The sequence below is a fragment of the Salvelinus sp. IW2-2015 genome, linkage group LG32 (genome assembly GCF_002910315.2).
Source record: "Salvelinus sp. IW2-2015 linkage group LG32, ASM291031v2, whole genome shotgun sequence".
Lineage (NCBI taxonomy): Eukaryota > Metazoa > Chordata > Actinopteri > Salmoniformes > Salmonidae > Salvelinus > Salvelinus sp. IW2-2015.
The window spans coordinates 15,180,321-15,201,810 of record NC_036871.1 but is presented as its reverse complement, the minus strand read 5'-3'; the positions used below and the strand labels follow the sequence as shown (position 1 = coordinate 15,201,810).

General features: G+C 44.4%; 1 pseudogene; it reads right to left on the bottom strand.

Annotated features, from left to right (window-relative positions):
* Positions 1–21,490, bottom strand: part of LOC111956601 (ephrin type-B receptor 1-like) — a 320,496-nt pseudogene that overhangs the window by 208,214 nt on the left and 90,792 nt on the right.

The window sequence follows — 21,490 nt, the reverse complement described above, 5'->3', positions numbered from 1 at the left end:
TGCATGCACACTGTACTTAGAGCGATAACACCTTGCAAAGGAGAAGAGTGTAGGTCAACATTGGGCTGCAGTGCCTAGATTTGATGGATGAATGGAACATTTTGAAGGGCCATTTGCCAAATCAATAACATTGATTTCAATTGCAGTTTTGTAAGCATTAATTGTTCACAGGGGGACATGGGATTTCCACATGTATAGATAAGTCACGTTACAAGGAAGCCCTTTGGTGAAAATGTTACATAGAGGCCCTATAGAGTTATATAGCCCATAGATCTCAAGAGAACACAAAGTGCAAGGAGGCCCTATAATTTTACCAGTATCAAAGAGGCCCTACCAAGTAGCAAAGAGGCCCTATCATGGTAGCAGAGAGGCCATGTCGGTATCAAAGAGGYCTTGTCRGTATCAAAGAGGCTCTATTTCAGATTGCGTAGAGGCCTTTCCAGATATCTGTAAAGGCCCCCCACCTGATTTGAGCCCCACATTTTTTGCAAAAAAAAATGCCTGTTTTTCATGTTACTTTGGCATTAATATTTGTCACATAACAGTTTGCAAATGTAAAAAAATAAATATAATTGAGTTAATAAAGCCTCATACAATGAACTAGTAACCGAAAGGTTGTAAGATCGAATCCCAGAGTTGACAAGGTAAAAATATGTCGTTCTGCCCCTGAACAAGGCAGTTAACCCACTGTTCCTAGGCCATCATTGAAAACAAGAATTTGTTCTTAACTGACTTGCGTAGTTAAATAAAGGTAAAATAAATCAATTTTAAAATACAAACATGGTCTCTTTTTTGTTTTCTTGAGTAAGGCAGCTCCAAAATGCAGGTGTTTCAGCCTAGCTCAGTGCTTTCTGTGGTGGTGGTGCAGCCAGCGGAAAATGTAGGGGTTCGTAATATTCTCTAGTTGTGCCGTGATTGGCTCAGTGTTCTGTCACTCATGGGGACACTACGTCACTGCCAAATCTATGGGTAGAGCTCGAAAATTCATGCCCCTTGGGTGCCATAGAGTTACATTAGAAGTGCCTATCCAAGAAGGCTCAAGGTCATTGGCCACAGATAAAATGACGTCAAAATGATAAATATTCAACATTGGCCTTGCCGTCAATCCAGCATGATTTTTGACAYGCTCAAAACAACTGTTAACTCGGATCTAGGAAATCTGACTTCAGTGAGTTCAAACAACTGGGAACTCAGAAAAAAWTTTGCTCCAACTGGGAAAATAGGTTTTGAACGGTCATCCAAGTCAGGAACTCGGGCCTCTTTCTAGAGCTACGACCTGCAGATCACTGACGTCATCATGATTCAACTTTGCTTTTTCAGAGTTCCCAGTCGTCTTGAAAGCACCATAAATCCAGAGAATGACAGACTTTGATGACAAAGTTTGATTACAAAATTTGCCCACGAAGGACCGCCGTGCCACCTTCCTGTTCAAGTGAGCACAGCACAACAAGGTGAGTCCAAAAATGTCTTGTATGCTGCTGCTAACATAATGTAATATGCCAAGGAGGTATGTATACTGTAGCTAAGAAAATAATACTAAGTGTATGTTGTGTAGTAAGCTGTTAGTAGCACATGTGCCTCACCCTGATAATTTTGTCTATGTTCCCCTCATAATTTCACCTACTGTTCTGACTTGGTGGTGCACATGTAGCCTATAACCTGTTTCAGAGAAATGTAATCATTGAATATTGTAAGAGCTTTCATTGTCTGCTTATATACCCCCTTTATTTATCCACGGTTCTGATTTGATGTACAGGGAGAACACTGTAAGAACGTGCCATGTTCTGAATACTCAGGCTGTACATTTCAAAAGTGCTGAACAAATAGTTATATTGACTACGTCYGTCCTAGCTCGCTCATTAGTGTCTTATTCAAAATTACGGATTACCTCTTATCCGCTTCGTCCCCTTATGCCATAGTTTGTACATCTCAATAGTCATTAGAAACCACATTTRTTTAAGCAAGTCAGCTATTTCAGCTATGTTTTTTTTAAAGGCAGTAAATGAGGATGAATTAACTGTTTTGCTGCCAGACTAGGCTCTGCTGATAGCAGGTGTTATAGGTTAGCGTTTAGTGTTGTTTAGTTTAGTGTTTAGTGATGTTATTGTTGTAGTGATTGGCATGCAACCCCCCACCCCCCACCCCCTCCCCCCCACTCCCCCCCCCCCCCCTCCAAAACAAATGGTTTGCCCCACCCAGATTTACATGCTAAAATCTCCACTTCCCTCATCACTTCAATCTTTTTGTGCCTGTGCCTGTGCCTGTGTGCCTGTGCTGTGCCTGTGCCTGTGCCTGTGCCTGTCCTGTGCCTGTGCCTGTGCCTGGCCTGTGGCCTGTGCGCCTGTGCCTGTGCCTGTGCTGTGCTGTGTGTGTGGAATAATGGATGTGTGTGTCTGGCCAGCAGATGGTCAGATGGTCAGCCAGGCTTCTCCTATTTAAGACATGCGGAGAGCACATCAATGCCTGACGGGGACAGCCATCAATTTGACCAGCCCTGATCATATCTCACACACACACACACACACAAACACAAACGCACACACACACACACACCCCATGAGACATCCATTAACTCATCCCTACCTACCCTCTCACACCTGCCATAGGCCAGGACAAAGACTTTCAATTCCATTTCCCTTAATCTTCCCTTTTATTCCACCCAATTTCACCTTCTCCCACCCCATCTTCCACCCACCTCGCCCCCTTTTCCCCACACTATTCCATCCTTCTTTCCATCCCAACCACTGCCTTTCCTCTACTCCTTTGACTTTGTATCCCAAACCCTATCACTCTTTGTTACAGTGTGTCTACAGTGCCTTGCAAAAGTATTCATCCCTCTTGGAGTTTTTCCTTTTTTGTTGCAATACAACCTGTAATTTAAATGGATTTTATGTCATGGACGTACACAAAATAGTCCAAATTGGTGAAGTGAAATGAAAAAAATTCAACAAAATAAAAAACAACGGAAAAGTGGTGCGTGCACATGTACAGTTGAAGTCGGAGGTTTACATACACCTTAGCCAAATACATTTAAACTCAGTTTTTCACAATTCCTGACATTTAATCTTAGTAAAAAGTCTCTGTCTTAGGTCAGTTAGGATCACCACTTTATTTTAAGAATGTGAAATGTCAGAATAATAGTAGAGAGAATTATTTATTTCAGCTTTTATTTCTTTCATCACATTCCCAGTGGGTCAGAAGTTTACATACACTAAATTTGTATTTGGTAGCATTGCCTTTCAATTGTTTAACTTGGGTCAAATGTTTCGGGTAGCCTTCCACAAGCTTCCCACAACAAGTTGGGTGAATTTTATCCCATTCCTCCTGACAGAGCTGGTGTAACTGAGTCAGGTTTGTAGGCCTCCTTGCTCGCACACGCTTTTTCAGTTCTGTCCACAAATGTTCTATAGGATTAGAACGGGTCTAGCCCGGCGCTTTTGTGATATGCAACCTAATACGTTGACATTGTTGTCCTTAACACATCTTATGGCTGCAGAGGCAGTATTGAGTAGCTTTAGATGAAAGGTGCACAGAGGTGCCCATAAGTTAAACTGGTCTGCTCCTCATCCCAGTTGCTAATATATGCATATATATATTATAGAAAACACCTCGGATGTTTCTAAAACTGTTGAATGATGTCTCGTGAGTATAACAGAACTCATATTGGCAGGCAAAAACCTGAGAAAAAATCCAAACAGGAACTGGGAATTCTGAGGTTGTTCGATTTTCGACACAGCCCCTACAGATCACACAGGGGATATGGATGAGTTTGCACATCCCTACGGCTTCCACTAGATGTCAACAGTCTGTAGAACCTTGTCTGATGCCTCTACTGTGTGGTGGGGCTGAAGGCGCCAGGAAATAGTCAGGTTTACCATGATCTGGCCATGCTCTGACCATGCGCGTTCACATGAGAGGGAGCTCTGTTCCGTCGCATATCTGAAGTCAATATGTAATTCTCCGGTTGAAACGTTACTGAAGATTTATGTTAAAAACATTCTTCTAAAGATTGATTCCAATACATCGTTTGACATGTTTCTACTGACTGTTACGGAACTTTTTTGACATTTCGTCAGCTTTTAGTGAACGTGCTTCTGACTTTGGATTTGTTTACCAAACACCTGCAACAAAAAAATAGCTATTTTGTACACAAATTGATGGACATTACCGGAACAAACAAACATTTCTTGTGGAAGTGGGAGTCCTGGGAGTGCATTCTCGACGAAGATCAGCCAAAGGTAAGCTGAAGATTTTAATGCTTTTAGAAGTTTGTTTGACTGCCACAATTTGGCGGGGTAAACTGTATGGCTTCCTTTTTCGGCTGAACGCTGGTTCTGAGATTACTATCTGAATATTGTGCTTTGCGTAAAGCTTTTTGAAAATCTGAACACAGCGGTTGCCATTAAGAACAAGATGTATTCTTAATTATATGTAAAACATGTTATCTTTCATCAAAGTTTATGATGAGTATTTATGTTATTTACTGGCTCTCTGCAATTTCTCCTATTTGGAGGCATTCTGCTGAACATGGCGCCAATTGTAAACTGAGGTTTTTTTGGATATATAAATATGAATGAACGCTTTATCAAACAAAACATATATGTATTGTGGTAACATGAAGTCCCTATGAGTGTGTCATCTGATGAAGATCCCAAAGGTTAGTGATTCATTTTATCTCTATCTCTGCTTTTTGTGACTCAAGTCTTTGGCTGGATGGAAAAATGACTGTTTTTCCTGGTGATTTTGCCCCGAGGAACGCCGGGTTTGACACCTACATAATCGTTTGTGGTGCTTTCGCTGTAAAGCCTATTTGAAATCTGACACTTTGGTGGGATTAACAACAAGATTATCTTTACAATGGTATAAGATACATGTATGTTTGAGGAATTTTAATTATGAGATTTCTGTTGATTGAATTTGGCGCCCTGCACTTTCACTGGCTGTTGTCATATCATCCTGTTAATGGGATTGCAGCCATAAGAAGTTAAGCCATTTTGTCGCAACTTTGGAAGTATGCTTGGGGTGATTGTCAATTTGGAAGACCCATTTGCGAACAAGCTTTAACTTCCTGACTGATGTCTTGAGATGTTGCTTCAAAATATCCACCTAATTTTCCTCCTCATGATTCTATCTATTTTGTGAAGTGCACCAGTCCCTCCTGCAGCAAAGCACCCCCACAACATGATGCTGCCACCCCCGTGCTTCACGGTTGGGATGGTGTTCTTCGGCTTACAAATKTATATATATAAAAATATAGAAAGAATATGGCACCACAACAAACCTTTCAAGAGAGGGCCGCCCACCAAAACTCATGGACCAGGCAAGGAGGGCATTAATCAGAGAGGCAACAAAGAGACCAAAGATAACTCTGAAGGAGCTGAAAAGCTCCACAGCGGAGATTGGAGTATCTGTCCATAGGACCACTTTTAGCCGTACACTCCACAGAGCTGGGCTTACGGAAGAGTGGCCAGAAAAAAGCCATTGCTTAAAGAAAGAAATAAGCAAACACATGTGGTGTTCGCCAAAATGCATGTGAGAGACTCCCCAAACATGTGGAAGAAGGTACTCTGGTCAGATGAGACTAAAATTGAGCTTTTTGGCCATCAAGGAAAACACTATGTCTGGCGCAAACCCAACACCTCTCATCACCCCGAGAACCCCATCCCCACAGTGAGGCATGGTGGTGGCAGCATCATGCTGTGGGGATGTTTTACATCGGCAGGGACTGGGAAACTGTTCAGAATTGAAGGAATGATGGATGGCACTAAATAATTGGGAAATTATTGACGGAAACCTGTTTCAGTCTTCCAGATATTTGAGACTGGGACGGAGGTTCACCTTCCAGCAGGACAATGACCATAAGCATACTGCTAAAGCAACACTCGAGTGGTTTAAGGGGAAACATTAAATGTCTTGGAATGGCCTTGTCAAAGCCCAGACTTCAATCCAATTGAGAATCTGTGGTATGACTTAAAGATTGCAGTAAACCAGCGGAACCCATTCATCTTGAAGGAGCTGGAGCAGTTTTGCCTTGAAGAATGGGCAAAAATCCCAGTGGCTAGATGTGCCAAGCTTATAGAGACATACCCCAAGGGACTTGCAGCTGTAATTGCTGCAAAAGGTGGCTCTACAAAGTATTGACTTTGGGAGGGTGAATAGTTATGCACGCTCAAGTTTTCAGTTTTTTGTCGTATTTCTTGTTTGTTTCACAAAAAAACGATTTAGCATCTTCAAAGTGGTAGGCATGTTGTGTAAATCAAATGACATAAACCCCCCAAAAATCTATTTTAATTCCAGATTGTAAGGCAACAAAATAGGAAAAATGCCAAGGGGGGTGAATACTTTGAATACAGCAAGCCACTGTATATGGGAGCTAGGACCATAAAACTGCAGCAGGCAAATTCCCCGTTCAGCAATAAATCTGAATCTCAGTCAGCACCTAAATCAGCACCTACCTACACCCTACCCACTATCGCTCTCCCCTAGCACCCTACCCTCAGCACCATACCCCAGCACCATACAGCGTCCTCTCCCTTTCTCCCCTACCCATAGCACCCTAACCTTATCCTCTGCTACTCCTAACACCCATCCCACAAGCCTGTGCGCCATCCCTGACCCGTGGAGTGACATGCGCTAACCCAGACTCTCATTCAAACACAGTCAACCGATGCACAGCCACACTCTTTTTTCACTCTTCACACACAATTGCCCTCTTTCCCTCTATACCTCAGCTCGCTCGAGTCTCCCTTAATCCTACACGCCCCCCTTTTCCTCCCTCAACTGAAAGCCACCCCCTCCTCTTACTCCTTCCCCCTCTCCTTGTCCAGCTCTCCTTTCCCCCTCTCGTTCCACTCTAAAGGTTTCTCTAATCTCTCATTGCCAAAACGGAAAACCCTCCACTCCATCCCTCTCCTTTTCCTCTGTTTCTATTCTTGACATTCGTCCCACGCCCCCTTTCCTCCCTTCCTCTTCTCTCCTCCATCTGAGGTTGTTTTCTCCAGACTCCAAAGAACACAGTGGCCACTGTGTGTGTCTGTCTGAGCCATTACCTTTCACGCCTGCTTGCCCCCGGCCTGCTGCATGGCTGAATGGCAGAGGTCAAAGGGCACTCTCCTCTGTGGGACACCATATTTAATTCATCATCACTGCCAGCAGCTCTGTGCTGTGTGGTGTGTGTGTGTGTGTGTGTGTGTGTGTGTGTGTGTGTGTTGTGTTTGTGTGTGTGGGGTGTGTGTGTGTGTGTGTGTGTGTGTGTGTGTGCTGTGTGTGTGTGTGTGTGTTGTGTGTGTGTTTGTGTGTGTGTGTGTTGTGTGTGTGGTGTGTGTGTGCGCGTGCGTGAGAGGGAGAGAGGGAGAGGGAGAGCAAGAAAGACTGAAAGAAGAGAGAGAGAGAGAGAGAGAGAAGAGAGAGAGAGAGAGAGAGAGAGAGAGAGAGAGAGAGAGAGGTGAACCATGTAACTGTGTGTATGAGTCATTATTGCTTTGAATAAGTGGTCTAGTCACATCTGCTTGCCTTGTCTTCTACTTTCCTATATGAACATATGCCGTATGTGTTTGGGTGTGTGTGTCTACATGTGGTCAACTGACATATCATGGTTTGAAGTGCACTATATAGGGAATAGGGTGCCATTTAGGACACAGTCAGTATGTCCGGAGGAAGATGTAATTCACTTCAAACCTACTGTATTTATACAGACCATTACATCAATGTGAGTTTACATACATCCTCCTTAAATAAAACTTAATCCTATGTGCTGTATGCCTAGTTTATCATTTGCTTTGTTATACTGTATACACTTTCATGCCATTTCTGCTCATCGTATAAGGCACTCAAGCATGTTTTTGACAGAGATCCTATAACAAAATGCTGCAGTTTTAAGCCTTGGGCTGTTACCGTATATAAATACCCCCTAACGTCTGCAATCGACTCTGTTTGATACCGCTATGACCTCTCACCCTCTGTAAATGTGTGCGTGGTGATCTAGCCTCATCTTTCAACGTATCTCTCAGACATATCATTGCCTTGAGCAGATCTGCACCGGGCGCTATAAACACACAGACAGAGCAAGGGTGCTGTGTTCTTCCGTTAACTTCCACTAGTGAGACTGCATTCTCCCTGCAGCAAGGCTCAATCCCTGAACCCTTACAGCGAGAACAGCTTAAAAAAAAATTTGAGAAGAGACAAGAGACAATAACTCCTTGGTACTTAGCCTTGCTTTGCTGAACAAGCCTCAATGAAATMGAAATAGAACTACCTAAGTATTTACTACAAGAATCTGGGTCAAAACCCCTAGCTGTGTCTTCACACTTTTCTGCAAGAATCTTACAAACAAAGAACCCTGACTGTCTTCAAATATCAACCCCAAAAAAAGTATCTTCAAACCCTGCAGGTATATGTTGCCCTTAAACCCAGATCTACTATCAGCTTACCTTCCTCAGATGCTAGTTTTAACCATTAGGGAAAAAACTGAAAACTGACCTTGGATCAGCGACCAGGGACAACTCCTATTCTATTTCATGCAGTACCCACTATCCTACAGAATAAACACAGTATTTCATTGCTCTGAGTGAATGTGTAGATGGAGCTAGATTCTTGAGTGGATGCAGTAGTGTGTGTGTGTGTGTGTGTGTGTGTGTGTGTGTGTGTGGTGTGTGTGTGTGTGTGTGTGTGTGTTGTGTGTGTGTGTGTGTGTGTGTGTGTGTGTGTGTGTGTGTGTGTGTGTGTGTGTGTGTGTGTGTGTGTGTGTTGTTGTGAGTGTGTGTGTGTGAGAGTGTGTGTGTGTGTGTGTGTGTGTGTGTGTGTGTGTGTGTGTGTGTGTGTGTGTGTGTGTGTGTGTGTGTGTGTGTGTGTGTGTGTGTGTGTGTGTGTGTGTGGTGGTGGTGTGTGTGTGTGTGTGTGTGTGATGTAGCTCACTAGGGTGCGAGAGCTCCACTCAATACAGTACTGATTTAGTACTGAGGCAATCTGACATCGAACATCATGCATAGCTCTCCGTAATGGCTGTGAGATTTTGAGGCTCCTTGACCTGTAGGAAAGGCTCTCATTTTTCTTTTACTTTTAGGGAACTGTCCCTTTTAATTACACTTTTTGTTTAACTGTCCGTTTAACTGCAGGCACCTCTAGGCAATAGAGATGTACAGAGAGAGTAACATCTCATCAGTCCTCTATAGAGTCCCACGGTGGAGGTGTCATAAYACCCATAAAACCTAGCAGTCAAACAGGGAAATGGTTCCAATTGTATCTTGGATTGAGCAAACCTTCCCATATAATTCTGATAACTCCATGAAAGACATAACTCTACCATTTCAATTTACAATATCATTTAAAAACAAAATACCCTCTTCAAACATCTTTTCCATAGTGTGGCACATCATTTAATTGTCAGACATTTTTTCTGTTACTGCAAGTTAGTGCTAGTTTGACCACCAGAGGGCATCTTTGAGAATCATTTGATAGTCTTCCATATTGGCATTACCAGAGACAGGGAGGGCACGCGGGAGACCGGGGTTCAATTCCCCGACAGGGAGGAATGAGTTTGCCGTTCTTGTAAATAAGAATGTGTTCTTAACTGATTCCATATGTGTTATTTCAATGTGGGGATCTCATGCGTGGTAATAACTACAGTACATGTATATAGGACTTGCATCCTTGGCACAATAAAGTTATTATATTCTACTCAATCCATAGGTTTCATTAATGCCATTCAGACTTGAAGTTGATACAACAACTATGATAGCTGAGGTTCATAGATAGGTTCTGAACTAATATTAATTCCAAACATTTTAGGGTCCATACACAGATCGGCTACATACTGTAGCTAGCTACACATCCATAGGCATACAGTTATTTTGATCCTCCACTACACAATTAGCAAATAAATAGTTAGCTAGCTATGTTACTTCAGCTGCATTGCACGGCAAAGCAAGTTCACACAATTGTACATTCAATTTGCAGTAAATGCTTTAGCTAGCTAGATTCTTTACATCCACTGTTTCCCAAGACGACAGCCTGGTTTGCTGGTTTTCTCAGGAGTCCCTAAAACATTAAACAACATGAATTACAATGTTATACTCATGTCATTACACCAGCTAGCTAGCTGGCTAATGTTAGCTAGTCAGCTAACTTGCTAAATATCAATTTTCGTAAATTAACTTTATGACAAAAGATATGCACAATCATTTGTCTCTACGTTAACTCACATATTCTTCTCAATTGTACATGTTTTGCTTGACTCGTTATGATGTTATAACTACTTACATTTGCTTCCACTGTAATGTTTTGTCAGCCATCTTTGCTGAAGAAAGTCACCAGGGACAAATGCGTCATTGGAACCAATCGATATGATTGGTCATATAAAAACCTTGGGACCCAAATGCATAATGAATGCTCTAACTCCCCCTTGTGGTGGTCTGGAGCAATGAAACGGTGACGCTTGGTACCTCTAAGTACCACGGTGTAAGCTCGCAACTTTTAAAGGAGGAACCACTGTACAATTTTGTTTACATTTTTAGCACATTTGGAAATGATTTGGATTACTGTTTGAGGAAAATAAATGACAGCTAAACCTCTCTAGACAGGAACCTCAGGTCTCTCTCCCTATCCTTGTCCTCTTACCGAGACATCCTGCATCAGCTCCTACCTCATTCAGTGCATTCAGAATAGGCAACCTGTCTGAACACTACCCGACAGTGAGATACAGTGTGTTTGACACAGAATTCCTTGCTAGAACTGTACATGCTCCAGGCAGAACACATAACATTTAAGACCTTTCAATGTCTGTAAATGTGGCTCAAGTCTGATGACAAAAGTTGCTGAAGGAACTACTGTACCATAGCTAAAGTCCATGTCTCTGTCGTATTCTGTCACAGTGGTATGTTTACAGTCAGCAGGGAGGTACAACTATCACGTTACCAGGTCGGAAATGTTTTATTTGCCTTCTTCAGTGAGAATGGGTTTTGTATTACTGTGTCTTTTTAAAGGTGCAAAATGCAGGAATCGCTCCACCATTTCCTGACTGTCAATGTTCTAATAGTTTGTCGAATTTCAGTTTGTGACAGAACAAGCACTCAGAGTGTAGATAATCATTGTACCATCTAAAACGCTGTGAAATATATTATCAATTACCAAAAATATTGTAAATATTGCAAAAAAGAAACGTTCTCTCACTGTCAACTGTGTTTGTTTTCAGCAAACTTAACGTGTAAATATTTGTATGAGCATAACTAGATTCAACAACTAGGACATAAACTGAACAAGTTCCACAGACATGTGATTAACAGAAATTGAATAATGTGTCCCTGAAGAAAGGGGGGGTCAAAATCAAAAGTAACAGTCAGTATCTGGTGTGGCCACCAGCTGCATTATGTACTGCAGTGCATCTCCTCCTCATGGACTGCACCAGATTTGCCAGTTCTTGCTGTTAGATGTTACCTCACTCTTCCACCAAGGCACATGCAAGTTCCCGGACATTTCTGGGGGGAATGGCCCTAGCCCTCACCCTCTGATCCAACAGGTCCCAGACGTGCTCAATGGGAATGATATCCGAGCTCTTCGCTGGCTATGGCAGAACACTGACATTCCTGTCTTGCAGGAAATCAAGCACAGAACGAGCAGTATGGCTGGTGGCATTGTCATGCTGGAGGGTCACCACATGAAGGAGGAGGATGTCTTCCCTGTAACGCACAGCGTTGAGATTGCCTGCAATGACAAAAAGCTCAGTCCGATGATAGTGTGACACACCGCCCCAGACCATGACGGACCCTCCACCTCCAAATCGATCCCGCTCCAGAGTACAGGCCTCGGTGTAACGCTCATTCCTTCGACAATAAACGCGAATCCGACCATATCACCATACAAAACCGCGACTTGTCAGTGAATAACTATTTTTGCCAGTCCTGTCTGGTCCAGCAACAGTGGATTTGTGCCCATAGGCGACATTGTTGCCGGTGATGTCTGGTAGATAATAGGCCTGCCTTACAACAGGCCTATAAGCCCTCAGTCCAGCCTCTCTCAGCCTATTGCGGACAGTCTGAGCACTGATGGAGGGATTGTGCATTCCTGGTGTAACTCGGGCAGTTGTTGTTGCCATCCTGTACCTGTCCCGCAGGTGTGATGTTCGGATGTACCGATCCTGTGCAGGTGTTGTTACATGTGGTCTGCCACTGCGAGGATGATCAGCTGTCCATCTTGTCTCCCTGTAGCGCTCTTAGGCGTCTCACAGTATGGACATTGCAATTTATTGCCCTGACCATATCTGCAGTCCTCATGCCTCCTTGCAGCATCCCTAAGGCACGTTCATGCAGATGAGCAGGGACCCTGGCCATCTTTATTTTGGTGTTTTTCAGAGTCAGTAGAAAGGCCTCTTAAGTGTCCTTAAGTTTTCATAACTGTGACCTTAATTGCCTATCGTCTGTAAGCCGTTAGTGTCTTAACGACCGTTCCACAGGTGCATGTTCATTAATTGTTTATGGTTCATTGAACAAGCATGGGAAACAGTGTTTAAACCCTTTACAATGAAGATCTGTGAAGTTATTTGGATTTTTACGAATTATCTTTGAAAGATGGTCCTGAAAAAGAGACGTTTCTTTTTTTGCTGAGTTTATTTTCAACCGAAAGTAAAAGATGCAAAAACAAAACTTAAGAACGGGAAGCATAGAAATATCGCAAATAGACCAGATCTACCGCTTACTTGACTTGCKTTCAATGATCTATAACTGACATTTCTGTGAATTTGGTCACGTTTCCCCAAAAGTTACATATTGTAGCTTTAAATGAACAACAGTATTTTTTGGGAGAACCGTCATCAAGTTCTTTCTGGAAATAAAATTATGAAATTAAATGGGGAATGGAGAATGCTGACCACCTCCATTTCTGTCCCCTGTGTCTAGTGTGCATGCTGAGGACTATGGTTGGTGAGAGGGGGCTAGGCCAAGGCCCAACAAATGCCAGGCAGTATTAACCACATTCTCTCTGATACACTGTTACCCATCAGACATCCTGTTAGTCCCCACACCCTGTAGAGCTCTCATCTAAGAAACACACACACCCTCAGCCCAGCTCTGCCCTCAGCTCAGCTCTGCCCTCAGCCCAGCTCTGCCCTCAGCTCAGCTGCGGGACTACATCATGGCCTATTCTTAGCAGGCCACTCGCTCATTCAGGAGGACAAAAGCAGCGTTTAGCCACTCACCATCCATCGTGCTATCAGAATGAGTCAGTGCGCGAGTGTGTGTGTGTGTGTGTCAGCCTGAAGCAAGTCCCATGTTTCTCTGTAGTGCTCTTTGTGGCGTGAAACTCCTTGGATGTGTCTGTAAAACGCTTCATAAAATGCCAAAGAGACTGTTCATGTTAGACACAGTTGCTGGTTGTTTTACACAACATAGCTGCTGCATGATTCACCGCGCTACGGTCTGGGAGGTACTAGTACGCTAAGGWAAGGAACAAGTCTGGCATTTCCGTTGATGCAGAAAAAGGATGTAGCCGGAAACCCACAAGAATCCAAATCTGTTAAATCCGACTCAATCCAGTGTTTCCCACAAGCACATGGAGTAGCCAGCCAAATAGAAAAAGTAGCCAGCCAGGATCCCCCAAGCGCCATATGATCAAAAAATGCTCGTTTAACAATTGACACACATATTTTTTCTTAAATAATCCTGCAAGAGTCTGCTGACTTCCACTGGCTTTAAGMTTCCTTTTAAGAGGCATTGTCTCAGCAATAAAGGTATGATTGAATACATTTTACAATGACGGCCTAGTCCGGCCAAGCCCTAACACGGACGACACTGGGCCAATTGTGTGCCGCCCTACAGGACTCCCAATCACAGCTGGTTGTGATACAGCCTGGAATCGAACTAGGTCTGTAGTGACACTTGTTGCACTGAGATGCAGAGCCTTAGACCGCTGCGCCACTCRGGAGCCAAGAATAAAGCAAGTGYTAATCATGGGYTTTGCTACACAGAAAGCAGCAGTTCCATTGTCAACACTTTGATTCAATCACTAGACATGTATCAACATCTTTGATAATACCATACAAGTATCATTASCTTTTAAAACAATTCAATCCTTTTTCTTTCATCACGTTTTGGACCAGAGTGAGGCGCTCTCTCCACTAATCTACCTATTGTTCCTGCAGTGAGGAGGATTCACCATCTTCATCAAAGTTTTTCATCATTTATCTGCAGATAATCACCAAAAACCCTGCCAGTATGCAAATTAGGGAGTCAAATGAACAGCTCTCTTACCGATGCGATTCAGGAGGGTACTAACAAGTCACTCACTTTAAAGTCGCTGTCTGGCAAGTCCTRATGGACTTCATATCAAAAACACAAATGAGAACATTAGTTTACTTGTCCCGATGCGATACTATGGATACATAACTACGTTGTATGATTTCTGAATGGTAAGGATGTATGAGATCGACTTTATTCAGTCAGTTCAACATCTTTTATAAACTGGTCAAGCTTGCTCTTCGTCAGTCAAATCACAGTAAGCCTATGCGCCAGCATTTCGTGGCTGCAGATGAAACACGCAAAATAAAATAAATGAATGTGCCAGAAAGCAACAGGCTAASTGGATTTCGACTCACCGTTACCATAAATGGAACGTGCAAATTGAGGCACACAGACGATGTAGGAGCATCATGCTCCCCTCCCTCGGTGTCAAGAAATGTGACTGCAACCACAGCGTACACAACACACACACCCAGGTACCGGGAGCCCTGTTATCGCTCACTCTGTGACTGACAGGCACCTAGACTATCAATAGATCGCTAGAAGATGCATAGCGGGAGAGGGCTCGGCTGACTTCTTTTTTCTGACTTGGCAAATTGTTTTTAAAAAAAGTACATTTAAGTGGAAAAAGTACCCGGCTGAAAATGTGTGTACCCGGCTGTACAGTCGACAGCCGGTGCTAGTGACCTTCGCTCCTCTTTAGCCCGCTTCCTCSCCTGGATAACTGTATCATTACACTGAAGCATTACTGTAGCATTATAACTGTCTTATCCCCTATAGCCTCTATTGAAGTGATCTGGGCTGGCTTTCACTGGCTTAAGTGGACCCATTATGTAATTAAGTCATTATGAACGGGGATGGGATGGATAAAAATGAACACTGCAATAGGGATCACACTACTCTACTACGCTGCTGTAGTTCTATGGTATGGCTGGCTGTCTGTCTGGGGAAAGACAGTACTGTAGATGCTGGGGATGACATTGATCGACTCATTGGGCTACGGAGACAAAGGCAAATCAAAGGGTATTTGTACTGGGTTTATACAGTTCCTTGGCTTGCATTATCAAATGGCATAACCATTTAGCCCCCCTAGAATGGTATTGCTAACCATTTACACCTAAAGTGGTTGGGGAAACAATGAACCAGAGAAGATTGAAAATTATAAACATGGAGCGAAGGTAACCATGGACACAGTACATAGGAGTCCTATAAGGATGTTACTCACCCCAGATGCAGGGTAGGCCGTCCAGCCTAGCTCAGCCGTAGCCACCCGTGTGTCCATCAGCGTTTCTACACGAGAGAGAGAGAGAGAGAGAGAGAGAGAGAGAGAGAGAGAGAGAGAGAGAGAGAGAGAGAGAGAGAGAGAGAGAGAGAGAGAGAGAACCAGGTTAGTCAGATATAAAACAAAGTATGTTCTCATACATTCTCACTCCTGTCCCATGGTTGAAGTTAAGCCATGAATGAGCACTTTGATGAGTTTTACTGCGGAAATGACCAGAGTTCTGTTCCAGAAAAGAACACCCGATGACAGAAAGTAAATGGACCTGCTCGACTTATCCTCAATTTACACTTCTCTTCTGTTTGGAAAAAGAGAGAAATAGAACAAAGAGTAGCATTGCTCTATTGGAGTGGAATGTTGAGGACCAGTAGATTCTAGCACTAGAGTTGCTGAACATTATCTCACTGTGTGTGTGTCTCTGTCTGTCTCTGTGTGTGTGTGTGTGTGTGTGTGTGTGTGTGGTGTGTGTGAGTGTGTGTGTGTGAGTGTGAGTGTGAGTGTGAGTGTGAGTGAGGTGTGTGTGTGAGTGTGAGTGCTGAGTGTGAGTGTGAGTGTGAGTGTGAGTGTGAGTGTGAGTGTGAGCGTGAGCGTGCGTGTGCGTGTGCGTGTGTGTGTGTGTGCTGAGTGCTGAGTGCTGCGCTCTGTGCCATTGTTTACCCAGCGTGATATCTCCCATCACTGTAGAGGGCTCTCCACAGCCGGCCAGGCCATTTCCACTCACATGTTTACTTAAGAAACACCAACAGAGCACTGACAGCCTGCTAGCCTGGCCAGAGAGAACACACTCTGGCCATAGTTCACAGCACATACTGTATGGAACACTGGTCACCCAGTGGTACTTTGTGTTGGAACAATAGTGTGCACTAACCCCGTGGGTCTCAAAGACCAGGGTTTGTGACCACTGGTACAGAACAACCAAAAGGTGAAGAGAGACACACCCACTCACCTACTCGCCAYGTGTCATTATGTCAAATCAGTTTGCATTACTACAAAACAAATGAATTGCCTACACCCACATCTGGCCTTAACGGCCATGTACTCTTATAATCTCCACCAAAAGGATGGGTATCCCCCTCCCCCCTCACTCTCTACCTCCCCCCTCTCCCCCTCGCTCTCACCCTAACTCACCGGGACACCCCGCAGACATATAGACCTGGCACCAGTCCTGAGGCATTTGTCAGCCCGTGTTGATTCATATCTGCAGCGTTGGCACGCCGTCAGTGTCACTAAAAGCTGATATTGTTCCAGGTAAGAGAAGGCGTCTTGTAGGAAGTCACCCAAACAATAGTTTGCCATCTTGGTATATCTGGTGCCAACTGCCAAGGACCCAATTGTGTTTGTTGTCTGAAGAAATTAAAGGGGTGAGAATATACCAGGAAAATGTGATTTCGGGAAGATGTGATTTCGGGAAGATGTGATTTCNATGTGATTTCGGGAAGATGTGATTTCGGGAAGATGTGATTTCGGGAAGATGTGATTTCGGGGAGATGTGATTTCGGGAAAATGTGATTTCGGGAAGATGTGATTTCGGGGAGATGTGATTTCGGGAAGATGTGATTTCGGGAAAATGTGATTTCGGGGAGATGTGATTTCGGGAAGATGTGATTTCGGGGTTGATCTAGGGACGGAAACACACACTTAAACTGATCAGACTTATTTTACTGACCTCAACAAATCCTAACATGATTCTTTAGTCTAAACCATATCTTATGTCACGTCTCCTAACTGATTGTGAAATACTGTTGGTGAAAAATTGTGAGAATAGCATAGTGCAGTTGATTGATGGGTGAGCAGAAGACAGTAGAGGGTGGTTTCAGTGTCAATCTCCTCCTCCCTGACAGAAACTGTCCACAGAGCACCAAACCAATTAGCCCTGGTGGTGATACAGCTAAAGGCGTCTGCTGTGGTACTACTGTAGTGCACGCACACACACGCACACACACACGCACACGCACACACCAATCTCACATGTTCTTTTGCGCTGACAGCCTTGCTCACACTGGGTTTCCATCAGGCAATTTCTCCTCAGATAAAGCTTTGGTCTGTCACCACTGTCTGCTTGTTTTGTCTGTCTGTCTGTCTGCCTGTCTATCTGTCTGTCAAGACTGATGGAGCTTTACGCACCAGCCACCAGGCTCTGTCATGGGGCCTGCATCCATGGGCTTGCTCAGGGGAAATCACTGAGGCTTTAGTCAAACCCCAAGGGGATTGGAAAAGCCATTTCCCCTTTCCTTTTGAAGAGGGAGGGAGGGGTTGGGAGTGGAGGGGGTAGTGAGGCAGGGAAAGGCAGGGATGGGAGAGGAAGGAGAGAGAAATGAGTGAGGAGGGGAGACTGAGGATTTGAAACGGAGGGAGGTAGGGCAGGGGGAAAGGTCGAAGGCCCATGGGGGGACCCATCGTGTCATGTGGCTAGCCCCCATTAGCAGAGTCTCAGTGTGACAGATGAGTGAATGAGGGACGCTACAAGGACATTAGAAGATGGGCTGGACTGAGGTCCCATGGGGTGAGGAGAGAGAGTGGGCCCTCCTTATGCCACAGCTCAGGCACCTGTCCACTGCTCATCCCTCTGTGGTTTGACAAAGGTGATCTAATAATGGAGAATATCGAATTGAAATGTTCAATGTCGCATGAAAGTGCTACAATGCACACTTGCTCGCTAAACGTCCCAATGTAGCGAGACCTATGTCCCAATTCTCTAACATGGCATCCCAGACTCCTCTTCTTTTCCTTACGTCATGACCGCTCATATACTACAGCATGAGGTGAGTGGATTGACATATATTTAATCATAATTGTTTCCACATTGCTGTTACCAAGCTGTTGGGATATCCTAAAGGCTAAGATATCCGGCGATACCTCCCCATTCCCTGCCAGTGCCAGCCCTGTCCCTGGCCCAGGTCCTTTCACACTAGGCTAATTGTTTTAGTGCTATAAAAGCCCCATAAAACAATTTGTCCTCTTTTCTTCCAGCGCAAAATCACCCGGCAATTAGACCTGACCACATCTAACCATGCCTCCCTGCTATCCATTCATCCCTTAGCACCCAGAATCCCCCAGTGGAAGAAAATAGGATTATTTTCTTGTCCTCCGTTTTGGAGGGTATGCTAGATAGTTTTTCCCTGTATTTTACATTTTGCYTCGTCAGCGTTACCTGCGTAAGGGAGATACATTGAAAACAGCAGGTTCCTAAGCAATTCCGTCTGGAACGAACTGATACAGCTACGTTAGTGTTTTGGGTTGTTCAGTGTATTGTATTTGTAAAGTATGCGAATCCTTATCAATCCATAGCAAGAACAATAGAAAAGTATASGCTTTAATGTATAAAGTCATTAAAGCTATAAACTGGCAGCAAGGCCAGAAGGCCATATTGAATGGAATGGATCAGAGAGGATTTGTTATAATAGAATGATTCAGGAATGGCTGGTCCTTTGTTCAATGTGTGTATCATTCGTTACAGCCACCCGCCACACCAATTAAAGTGAATCAGTTGGTTTGCTGTAGTTCAGCCCAGTTCCCATCACTGCTCAGTATAACTGGGCCTTCTAGGGTGTGTACAGGGGAGAGAGGATTCAATTTCATCTATCTGTAGAATATGGACAATATGCTTATCGTTGATCGTTGGTGTAATTGTTTGCTGCTATAACTAGCCTCCACTCTTCTGGGAAGGCTTTCCTCGAGATGTTGGAACATTGCTGCGGGGACTTGCTTCCATTCAGCCACAAGAGCATTAGTGAGGTCGRCCAATGATCTTGGGTGATTAGGCCTGGCTCGCAGTCGGCTTTCCAATTCATCCAAAAGGTATTCGATGGGGTTGAGGTCAGGGCTCTGTGCAGGCCAGTTAAGTTCTTCCACACCAATCTCAAACAAACCATTTCTGTATGGAACTCGCTTTGTGCACTGGGGCATTGTCGTGCTGAAACTATAAAGGGCCTTCCCCAAACAGCTGGAAGCACATMATCGTCTAGATTGTCATTGTATGCTGTAGCGTTAAGATTTCCCATCACTGGAACTAAGGGGCCTAGCCCAAACCATGAAAAAMRGCCCCAGACCAGTATTCCTCCTCCACCAAACTTTACAGTTCGCGTTATGCATTAAGGCAGGTCGTTTTCTCCAGGCATCCGCCAAATCTARATTAGTCCATCAGACTGCCAGATGGTGAAGCGTGATTCATCACTCCAGAGAACGCGTTTCCACTGCTCCAGAGTCCAATAGCGGCGAGCTTTACACCACTCTAGCCRACGCTTGGCATTGCGCATGGTGATCTTAGGCTTGTGTGCGGCTGTTCGGCCATGGAAACCCATTTCATGAATCTCCCGACGAACAGTGCTTATGCTGACGTTGCTTGATAGTGAGTGTTACAACCGAAGACAGACTATTTTTACACGTTACATGCTTCACACCTGGCGGTCCCGTCCTGTGAGCTTGTGTGGCCTACCGCTTCATGGCTGAGCCCTTGTTGCTAGTAGATGTTTCCACTTTACAATAACAGCACTTACAGTTGACCGGGGCAGCTCTAGTAGGGCATACATTTGATGAACTGACTTGTTGGAAATGTGGCATCCTATGACGGTGCCACGTTGAAAGTCACTGAACTCTTCAGTAAAGCCATTCTACTGCCAATGTTTGTCTATAGAGATTACATAGCTGTGTGYTCGATTTTATACACCTGTCAACAACGGGTCTGGCTGAAATAGCCCAATCCACTAATTTGAAGAGCTGTCCACATACTTTTGCGGGAGGAGAGAGGTATAGAGAGGGAGGTGGAGAGCAAAGAAAGGGAGGAGGACTGCGACTGCATTCAACATTGATGAGCCTCCTGCGTCTGCGATCGATACCTCCAGCCCTCTTCACACAATTACACGTCAGCACGTGCTCGCATGATGCATTACAGTGGACACGGATGATTACCCGTTGCCAATAGGAGCTGCAGGATCCCATTTATACACATACTGTAGGTAGCCTATAAGGAAAGCCAATACAAGACACAGAAGAGACAAAGGAGAAAAAAACAAACGCCACTGTGTTGTTCAGTGTTCAGATACAGGTTGAGGAGGGTTGTCTGGTAAATTGTCACCCGTATGTGACAGAGTGAGGGGCCGGGAGTGAGGGGCCGGGAGTGTAATTGTCTCCCTTTGTGGTGATGCAGAGGGGGTCGATATGACATGTGGTGCGGCGGCTTTTTGCTGCTCACTCTTCCTCTGTCAATACGGCCACGAATTCTCAGAGGGCCCCCCGCCACACCACGTCCCCGTCCCCCCCTCCAACCCATATTTGAATCCCCATCTCTCCACCCCTCCTTCTCAACCCCCCGTTCTGGTCAACTGTAGGATGAGAGCACTTTGTGAGTCAATATCTGATCCAACATTAGGTCACCTTCTTCATGGGATTATTACTGTCTGAAGAATGCGCAATAGTGCTGATCAAGATACGTTTCGGAGAGAACAAGAGAGTGGGAGGGGGGGAGAGGACAGAATGAGCGAGAGAAGAGGGAGAACTCAGCGGGATAGAAATGAGTTCAATAATGATGAAGCCTTGTCGGTGTGCCGCTGAGCCTGGCCTTTTAAACGGGGTTTGAAAACAAATTGAGGAGGAAAAGAGGAATGAAAACTGGTGTTTAATACATATTAATCAAATGTCAATGCTAAGGATTGGAAATAAAAAGGGGGGAGATTTTTGCTGAACAAATGGAGCGGAGGCTCCCTGTCTATCTTTGCCGTATGGCCACCAATGGGGAAGCCATTCACTCACAGACAGCACTCTGGGAAATTAAAACCGGAGAATGTGATTGGTCGAAATGTCTTACAGTAGAGTCCCGGCTCTTGCGGGCGCTTATTGGATTCCAAACCAACATCGTGTTTCAGGATCAGTTGAGCCGAGCCCTGGTGGCTACGTGTGAACACTTTGAGCTGATTTGGGATATTGGGGGTGTAGTGGTGGAACATGAGGAGATTCTGTCGGAACATTGCTTCTGGACAAAGAGAATACG